Source organism: Chiloscyllium plagiosum, unplaced genomic scaffold (assembly GCF_004010195.1).
Source record: "Chiloscyllium plagiosum isolate BGI_BamShark_2017 unplaced genomic scaffold, ASM401019v2 scaf_432, whole genome shotgun sequence".
NCBI classification, from domain to species: domain Eukaryota; kingdom Metazoa; phylum Chordata; class Chondrichthyes; order Orectolobiformes; family Hemiscylliidae; genus Chiloscyllium; species Chiloscyllium plagiosum.
The window spans coordinates 3-9,958 of record NW_025212333.1 but is presented as its reverse complement, the minus strand read 5'-3'; the positions used below and the strand labels follow the sequence as shown (position 1 = coordinate 9,958).

General features: G+C 44.3%; 1 long non-coding RNA gene across 1 annotated transcript; it reads right to left on the bottom strand.

Moving 5' to 3' along the window:
- Positions 1-1,920: 1,920 nt before the first annotated feature.
- On the bottom strand, positions 1,921-8,368 carry LOC122547363. Its single transcript, XR_006310983.1, has 3 exons — positions 8,006-8,368; positions 5,940-6,259; positions 1,921-2,003 (listed from the first exon to the last, which is right to left on the bottom strand). It is a non-coding gene; the product is annotated as an uncharacterized LOC122547363 (long non-coding RNA).
- Between the last annotated feature and the right edge of the window lie 1,588 nt (positions 8,369-9,956).

Sequence of the window (9,956 nt, the reverse complement as noted above, 5' to 3'; positions counted from 1 at the left end):
GTCAGAGGGTCAGTGCTGAGGGAGCGCCGCACCATCGGAGGGTGAGTGCTGAGGGAGCACGGCACCGTTGGAGGGTCAGTGCTGAAGGAGCGCCGCACTGTCGGAAGGTCCATGCTGAGGGAGCACCGCACTGTCGGAGTGTCAGTGCTGAGGGAGCGCTCCACTGTCGGAGGGTCAGTGCTGAGGGAGCACCGCACTGTCGGAGGGTCAGTGCTGAGGGAGCCCTGCACTGTCAGAGGGTCAGTGCTGAGGGAGCGCCGCACTGTCGGAGGGTCAGTGCTGAGGGAGCACCGCACTGTCGGAGGGTCAGTGCTGAGGGAGCTCGGCACTGTTGGAGGGTCAGCACTGAGGGAGTGGACACTGTTGAAGGGTTAGTGCTGAGGGAGTGTTGCACTGTCGGAAGGTCAGTGCTGAGGGAGTGGTGGAATTTTGCAAGGAGGTGCAGGATGTTCATCTGGTTCCCCAAAGACTCCAATCTTCCGAATACCATCACTAAAAACCGAATTATGGGTCAATCATGTCAATATCTGTGAGATTATGTTCATGCAAATACACCCTGCATTACAACAACTGACCACAAACTCCATCAATAAACACATCGACCTGGACCCAATATACAGGCCACTACAGCGGACAGCTGAAACTGACAACCGGAAGCGGCAGGGACAGGCCACTATAAATGCCGGAGGAAACACCACGGAAGCGCTTCACAAGAGGCTCCCAAGCACTGAGGATGTCACCTTGACAGGGGACGAAACGTTTGCAACAAAAACTTCCAGCTCGGCGAACAGAACCACAGCAACGAGCACCCGAGCTACAAATCTTCTCACAAACCTTGAACAACTGAACTCTACACAACTTTGAATTGTCCGAGTGGTATAAGCTATTGCTGCAATGGTTTATCAACAGGCTGGTATTGCATGACTGACTTCGTAATGGAAAATTATCTGTCTGTATCAGTGATAATGGACTCCTGTGTCAGTGCATTACCATTTTATAAACCAGTGTACAACATTAAAAAAAACTCAGTGTTTGTTCTGAGCAACCAGAGCAGGCTCACAGCACTTCAAATATACCGTGAGGCAGTGACATCAAAAACAGGTCACAGTTAAGGACAGGAGGACAAAGCAACCTGACAGACAAGAGTCTAATATCTTAATCAAGTCTGTCCCACACCACAATGGGTAGAATTTTGAATAGTCTCTTCTTCCCTACCTCTGCATCAGGCCATGTGACCTCTCCAGCCTGCTCTGCCATTCGAAAGGATCAGGTTTGATCCTACATTCCACATTGCCACTTTCCTCCCCCTTCCCCATAATCCTTGATTCCCTGACTGATCAAGAAGCTATCTCAGCCTTAAATATACACAGGGACTCTGCACGCACAGCTCTCTGTGGCAAGGAGTACCAAAGACTCTAAACCCTCAGAGAAGAAATTCCAACTCACCAGTCTTAAACTGGCACTCCTTTATTCTAAGCCTATGCCTTTTAGTCCCAGACAGTCCCATGAGGGGAAAGACCCTCTCAGTATTTACCCTGTCAAACCCCTTTAAATCTCTTGGGGAGGCAAAAATCTCAGCATTCATAAAAGAGAAATAATCCTTGGGAAAACTCCTCTCTTACCCCTCAGATTATTAAAGCCAAACAAGAGATTACATGTAGAAATGTTATCTGGCAAAGATCAAAATAAGGTTTCCTTTTCTCGAAATTATAACTGGCTTCTAAAATCGATACTGCAGCCAAACCTTCAGATTATTCTGCTTGACAGCCAGTGAAGTACATAGGGGCCTGTATGCTTTAAATTGAGATACTGAGCAATGTGAAAACACTGCCTTAAGGAAAACATGAAAAAATAATTCAAACTAAAGGTAATGTCTGGGACAAGGAGAGAGGGCAGGAGAGAAAGGGAGAGTGATATTACCTTACAAGATAATGAACGTGTGCAGTGTTTCTTGGTGTCTGGGTCCATGACGCTGCAGTGCTTATTGAGGTCACTTTCTTTCTCTGCTGGGAGATTATACGGAGGTTAGGTGCTGTGACAGATGTTTCCTGTTAAAGACCCCAAGAAACTCAGAACTTCCCCTCCCACAACACAAACACACAAACGTTGCTGTTAGCAATCAGGTGTCCCTTGTATAGTTTCCAAGAAACTTTCCTGAAGTCATAAAAGAATCTAGCATTGAGGGAGAACAAAGGTTTTAAGCAGTGAAGGGGGATGGGGGTGTTTAAAAGCACAGGAATCCTCAAAGTATTGACTGCTGTGCTACTGAACCATACAATAACAACTGCATTTATGTAATGCCTCCAACAAGAATGATCATTGAGCATAATTTGGATATTTACCATATAAAAACAGATACTGGGAGACATGACCAGGAGCTTGATCAAAAGTAGGTTTTAGGGAGCGCCTTAAAAGAGGAAAGAAAAGATAGCGAGGTGGAGAGATTCAGGGAGGATGTGACATAACAAATATTGTCACTACTGGATCGTCCCAAACAAAGCCACATGCTCCTGCTTCCTGATGATGCCTTCATTGATTTATTTCAATGGAAGGTGATTCTGTATGAGAGTTCAGTTTAGCTGTGACAACCCCAGGGCAAACTATGGTCTCACAGACATTGACTCCTCACTGGAGACAAGACTCCACTCTCCACATTCTTCCTGCACTCCCAAGCCAGTTGACTCCCTGAAAGATATCTGTTCAGGGACAATGCTCAATCACCATCTTTCACACAACACAAGAGGGACTGCTGGATGACAATCAGGAGATTGAGATTGCTCCCACTCCTTCCATGGGTTCAGGTAACTGGGGAGTCTGTATTATCTCATGACTGATTTTAACCTGACCCAGAGTCTGCACAAACTGGTTGCAGGAACACCCCAATCTGGCACCAAACTTCATAAGTCATACTCACACTCACTATGCCATCAATACAGGATTTCTGATAAGAGAAAATCCTTGAAAACGAGGCTATATCCTTCGGGAAAAAAGACAAGAATCTGGTGTTTTTTTTTAAAGATTCTTTCTAAAGCGCTCACACACACCTGGAACACTTTTTTATGTAAAGCAACGGAAATGGATGTAGGTTTGCTCGCAGAGCTAGAAGATTCATTTTCAGGTGCTTCATCACCACACCAGGTAACATCACGCCTCCAAATGAAGCACTGGTGGCATGGCCCACTTTCCATTCATGTGTTTAGGTTTCCTTGGGTTGGTGATGTCATTTTCTGTGGTGACATAATTTCCTGTACTTTTTCTCAGGGGTTGGTAAATGGGATCCAAGTCCATGTGTTTGTTGATAGAGTCCTGGTTGGAATGCCAAGCTTCTAGGAATTCTTGTCTGTGTCTCTGTTTGGCTTGTCCTAGGATGGATGTATTGTTCCAGTCAAAGTGGTGTCCTTCCTCATCTGTATGTGAGGATACTAGTGAGAGTGGGTCATGTCTTTTTGTGGCTAGTTGATGTTCATGTATCCTAGTGGCTAGTTTTCTGCCTGTTTGTCCAATGTAGTGTTTGTTACAATTCTTGCAAGGTATTTTGTAAATGACATTAGTTTTGCTTGTTGTCTGTATCGGGTCTTTCAGGTTCATTAGCTGCTGTTTTAGTGTGTTGTGGGTTTGTGGGCTACCATGATGCCAAGGGGTCTGAGTAGTCTGGCAATCATTTCCGAGAAGTCTTTGATGTAGGGGAGAGTGGCTAGGGTTTTGTCTGCTTGTTGGGGTTTATTGCTGAGAAATCGGCGGACTGTGTTCACTGGATACCCCTTTTTTTAAACACACTGTACATGTGATTTTCCTCTGCTCTGTGTGAGTTCCTCTGTGCTGCAGTGTGTGGTGGCTCGTTGAAGTAATGCTCTGATGCAGCTTCGTTTGTGGGTGTTGGGATGATTCCTTCAGTAGTTCAGTATTTGGTCTGTTTGTGTTGTTTTCCTGTAGACGCTGGTTTGACGTTCCCCGTTGGCTGTTCGTTCTACTGTGACATCTAGGAATGGCAGTTTGTTGCTGCTTTTCTCCTCTTTAGTGAATTTTATGCCAGTATGGGTATTACTGATGGTCTTGAAGGTTTCCTCTAATTTGTTTTGTTTAGTGATGACAAAGGTGTCATCCACGTAGCGGACCCAAAGTTTGGGTTGAATGGTTGGCAGAGCTGTCTGTTCAAGTCTCTGCATTACTGTCTCTGCTAAGAACCCTGATATCGGAGATCCCATGGGTGTTCTGTTGGTTTGTCTGTAGGTTTTGTTGTTGAAGGTGAAGTGGGTGGTAAGGCATAGGTCCACTAGCTTGATGATACTGTCCTTGCTGATGAAGTTGGTGGTGTTTGATGTATGTGGCTTTGGGTCTAATCGTGTAGTTAGTGTTTCCTTGGCCAGGTTGATGTTGATGGATGAGAACAGGGCTGTTACGTCAAAGAAGACATTATTTCATCCTCTTGCATCTTGGTGTCTTCAGGAATTCTTGGGTGGAGTGGATGGAGTGACGTGATTCTTCTACTAAGTGTGTTAGTCTTTGGTCTAGCTCCTTGGCCAGTCTGTAAGTGGGTGTTCCAGGTAGTGAGACGATGGGTCTGAGGGGGGATCCTGGTTTGTGAATTTTGGGTAATCCATCTGGTTTCATTTTTGGAAGTCGGTCTTATGTATTTCTCCAGATTTCTGAAGTTTTTTGAGTAGGACGGTGATTCGGTTTTCTGTTTGTGGGGTCGGGTCTATCGTCGACTGGGACAACACATCCATCCTAGGACAAGCCAAACAGAGACACGCACGAGAATTCCTAGAAGCATGGCATTCCAACCAGGACTCTATCAACAAACATATTGACTTGGATCTCATTTACCACCCCTGAGAAAAAGTACAGGAAATGACATCACAAATCCAAGGAAACCTAAAAAACATAAATAGAAAGCGAGCCATGCATTCAGTGCTTCATTCGGAGGCTCACTGATGATGTTACCTAGTATGGTGAGGAAACGTCCGAAAATGAACCTTCTAACTCAGCAAACAAACCTACATCCAGAACTTCAACCTGAGCGACAAATCTTCACAAAACTCACTAGCAATGGAAATATTTGAGAATGGAAAATCAAAACTATGCAGTGGATTCAAAGGTCAAATGTCACTGCGTGCACGTAGACGTCAGCTAACACATGCCCTCATTTTTTCCAAATTTCTTCCGCATCCCCGACTTTGTATACATTTTAAGTCTTGCTATTGCATTTGTGAGAGAAATATTTTTTCTTTAATTACAACACGGGTTCAGATACAAAGTAAAGCAGCCTCTACATGTCCCCATCAAATAGTCCCAGGACAGCAACATCACAGGGTTAAATACAGAGTTAAGGTCCTTCTACACTATCTCCATCAAACATTCCCAGGACAGAGACAGCACAGGGTTAGATACAGAGTAAAGCTCTCTTTGTTCTTTAAACTGAAAGTAAAGCTGTCTTGTTTAAACCAAGATAAAGTTGTCTCTGCTCTTTTAAACTTAAAAGCAAGCACCCTTGACTATTTTCATTAAATGCTCCCAGCGCAGGGACCACAGAAGAGTAGATAAATTAAACCTCCCTCTAAATACTAAACTGAAAGTTAAACCCCCTGTACACCTTCCCCATCAAACACTCACAGGACAGATACAGCATGGGATCAGATGCAGAGTAAAGGTCTCTCTCATCTGCTCCCATCAAACATGCCCAGGACAGGGACAGCACAGGGTTACATACAGAGTTAAACCCTATCTACACTGACCCCATCAGTTTATTCAGTATCTATCCTACCTGATGTGATGTTTGACTGTTGTATCCCAAACACAAGTCATCACCGATCTCAGTCACAAAATATTAACTGGTTGTTCCAATTAGTTTTAAATATAACAAATCATTGGCTCCTACTTCCCTTCCTTCACCATTTGACTCCTCATTAGTTCAATGAGTGCAGTGATTGCAAACTCACCTACAATTCTTCGGTGGATTTTATGGCTGTTTTTCCTGTTGCTGAGTGTTGGTTCCTCCAGCACGGGAGACCGCTCCCCTTTACCATTCTGAATTACTGTGGATGGCTGCAGAGAATCAGCCACCTTGGGGATTGCGCTTGCTGCCAGCGCCTTCGCTACAGGTTCAACGACGGGTACCGGACTGGGTTTACTGGGAGCCAAAGTGGGATTGGGTGGGGACAAGGAAACAGCCGGAAGCTTTGAGCTCAGCTTGATGCAGGAGCTGTCCGTCTTTCTGAGAGTCGGGATCTTTTCCAGGTTCACCACAGGAACAAACAAGCTGGAGCAGGATAAACATGAAGTTTAATAAATAAATTCCAGGCATCCAGTTAAATACAAGCTTGCTCCTACATGAGCCTCAGCACTGAGTTATCAATAGGCTATTTGACCAGGTTATTCAATCCAGCTACACTCACAGTCCACACATATTCAGTTTCCAGGAGAAAGCCCAATGATAAGGAAAGTGAGTGAGACTTCAGAACCTGCAGTAAGAGCTTTCCCTGTCACTGAGTGGATAAAGGTATTGAATGTGAAACTAGACAGAGCAGCAAGCCCTCAGGTTCAAATCCTCAACTCTGAGAATTTGGACAGGGTTTTGGACCTCCCCGGTGTGAATCCCAGGCTGGCTTAGGGTTCAAGGCGTAAGGTTCAGCATTTCAGACTGGGTTCAGAGTTTCGGACTATGGGTTGATGGTCAACATCTGGCAGCCAGTCAATGAACACAGCTGGAATGCAAATGGATGTTGTGGCAGGACTTGTGAAATCATGAGGGGCATGGATATGGTGAACAGTCAAGATCTTTTCTCCAGGGGAGGGGAGTCCAAAGGTAGAGGGCATAGGCATAAGGTGAGAGAGGAAAGATTTAAAAGGGACCCAATGGTCAACTTTTTCATGCAGAGGGTGGTGTGTGTATGGAATGAGGAAGTGGTGGAGGCTGGTACAACATTTAAAAGGCATCTGGATAGGTATGTGAATAAGAAGGGTTTAGAGGGATTATGGACCAAATGCTGGCAAACGTGACTAAATTAATTTAGCATATCTGGTCAGCATGAATGAGTTGGACTGAAGGGTCTGTTTCTGTGCTGTATATCTCTATGACTGGATGAGGACTTGGTGTGTCTGCGATGCCCTACACTGTCGAACAGTCAGGCTGTTATTGCCTCCACCTACATGAAGGATGAACTACAAAAGCAGAATCCCAACCAGTAGCCTCGAGCCTGAGAAATGGCAAATACCTTCAGAAGAGTGAAGCAGTAGAATTAAAACTGTACCAGGATAATTTGGAAACTTGTCGATTTGTCACTTAAATATTAACAGTCTTTGAGGGAAAGAAAACAATCAACCAGGATTCTTACTCCAGATCAGCACCCAGTGAACCTTGAAAACTTGTGTAAATAACACTAGGTTAAAGTGTGATGCAACCCACAGTCAAACAGCCAGTTGGAACGCTGTCTAAAGACTCATGTCCAGAAGAGATGGCTAAGCTCAGCACGAGTTTGTACCGACTTCACGTCTGACTGTGTTGAGTTATCCTATTATTCCCATTCATCTGCTCCTTCCCTTTCGTCTTCAGCTTTCAAGTATTTATCTAATTTCCTTTGAAAGTTACTATTAAATCTGTTTTCACAGCATTTCCAGGCAGCATGTTTCAAATTATAAATTGTTACATGTAAGAAAAAGTTCTCTTAGTCTTCTGGCAATTACCTTCAACCTGTGTCCTCTGGTTATTGGGAGATAGTGAGGACTGCAAATGCTGGACAGTCAGAGTTGATAACTGTTTTACTACTAGAAACAATTCCCCTCCCTGCCTTGTCCATCATAACCCTTCACAATTCTCAACATCTCCAACAAATCTCTCCTGAACATTGTCTGCTCCAAGTAGAATAAGCCCAGCTTTCTCTGTCTCTGCATGTAACTGAAGTCATTCATCTCTGATTTGACTGCAGCATCTATCCCTCTAAGTTAAAATGAAGGTTTTCTCTTCGCTTGCTCTACATAATCATGGTCAAAAATGAAATTCGGTTACCAGAGATTTTCTTTTGGTCCCTTTGAAGGCACGTCTAACTGTAGCACCTTGCTACCAGGGCTCTGTAGCTTCTCTTTGGAGGAACTGGTGCCATGGTTAGAGGTCACAGCAGTTTGCACACTGTTGGATCGCGATTTCTGCAGGACAATAGAGTTTGGGGAATTCAAGGCAGGAGGTCTTCGTGCTGATAGTTTGTTCAGAGACCCATGTCTTCTCTCTGAAAATAGTCCGAGTTAATTAGATTTCTTGGCTTGACATGAAACATACAACACACAACCTGAAGAACTACTGTTCACATCCTGCCATTACCGTTTCAAAACACTGGTGTAGCCTTGGCTCATGGTAGCACCCTCTCACCTTCCACAGGTTTAAGACCTTCCAGAGAGGTGCGAGCACGAGCCAGACTAAGAGTCAGTGCAATGCTGGGGGACTGACTGTCCTGTCATTAGGGGTACCATCTTTCAGATAAGGCATCGAAGCCTCTACCTGCCTACTTAGGTAAAAGATCCCAGGGCCCTAGAAAAGCAGCTGCATTCCTTTTGCTGCCCTTGTCAACATTTACCCAATCACAAAACTAAATAATCTGGCCACTTATTTGACGGAGATTTGCGGGAGCATGCTGTGCACTTTCTGCTATCTTGGCATTTTGAATGGCACTACAGAAACACAAGTCATTATTTCATAAAGTATCTGAAATTGGAAAGCTGGTATCAGTAAAAGTGACTTTGGAGTTATTGGGTTGACATCACTGATATTCTTTAGGTATGGAATCCTAACTATGATCCCATATCAGCATGGGTCCTCCTTAACCAACTCTAAAGCAGCTGCACAAGGCACTCAGTTCAACAACTTGAAATGTAACACCCCATAATAGGAGAAAGCCCAAAGTGCTGCACATGAGTACACTAAAGTTAATAAAAGCATTAAATACAGAATAAGCTAGAGAAATTCAGCAGGTCTTGTAGTGTCTGTGGAGAGAGAAGATAAGTTAATGTTTTGAGTCTGGTGTGGCTGTTCAGAACTCTGAGATGGAGATGGGTGTTGTTACAAAGGTGACAGGAGGAGTCCTGAAGAAGGGTCACTGGACTCAAAACCTCAACTTTCTTTTCTTTCCATTGATGCTGCCAGACTTGCTGGGTTTCTCCAGTTATTTCTGTTCTTTGTTTGTGAAAGTAGGAAGTTTTGCTGACAGTAAAGAGAAAGATTGGGTTCAATATCAATGCCCTGCACTGACTGACTGCAAGACTGGTTAAACTGCAACAGTAGCTCTCGGCTCTCTGTATGTTTGGACATTGCTAACTGTGATAATGGATGTATTCTTAAGAAAAGGGGGAGACATGATGACCTGATGGTATTATTACCAGACTATTAATCCTGAGAACCGGGGACTGTTCTGGGGACCTGGGTTCAAATTGTGAAGGCAGATAATGGAATCTGAATTCAATAAAAGTCTGGAACAGGTTAATTGTCAATTGTTGGAAAAACCCACCTGGTTTACTCAAGTCCTTTAGGGAAGGAACTGTTATCCTTACCTGGTCTGGCCTACATGTAACTCCAGACCTACAGCAATGTGGTTGACACTTAACTGGTCTCTGGGCAATAAGGGATGGGCAATAAATGCTGTCCTAGCCAGCAACGCCACGTCCTGTGAATGAATCTTTAAAAATTGCTTTGGACATGGCCGAGCTCTGCCTCAGTGGATCTATCACCACACTGAAGACCTTTAACAGCCAGGTTTCTGCACATTTTTAAAATTACTTTTGAATATAGTCATCGAAGTCATCAGAGTTGGAGAACTGAATAACTCCAGCACTCAAGCTAATAGGACAGGTACAGCAAAGGCCTAGATACCAAGTAAAGCTCACGCTACACTGTCCCCATCAACCACCGCCAGGACACAGATAGCATGGAATTAGATGCAGAGTAAAGATCCCTCTAACACATCTCCACC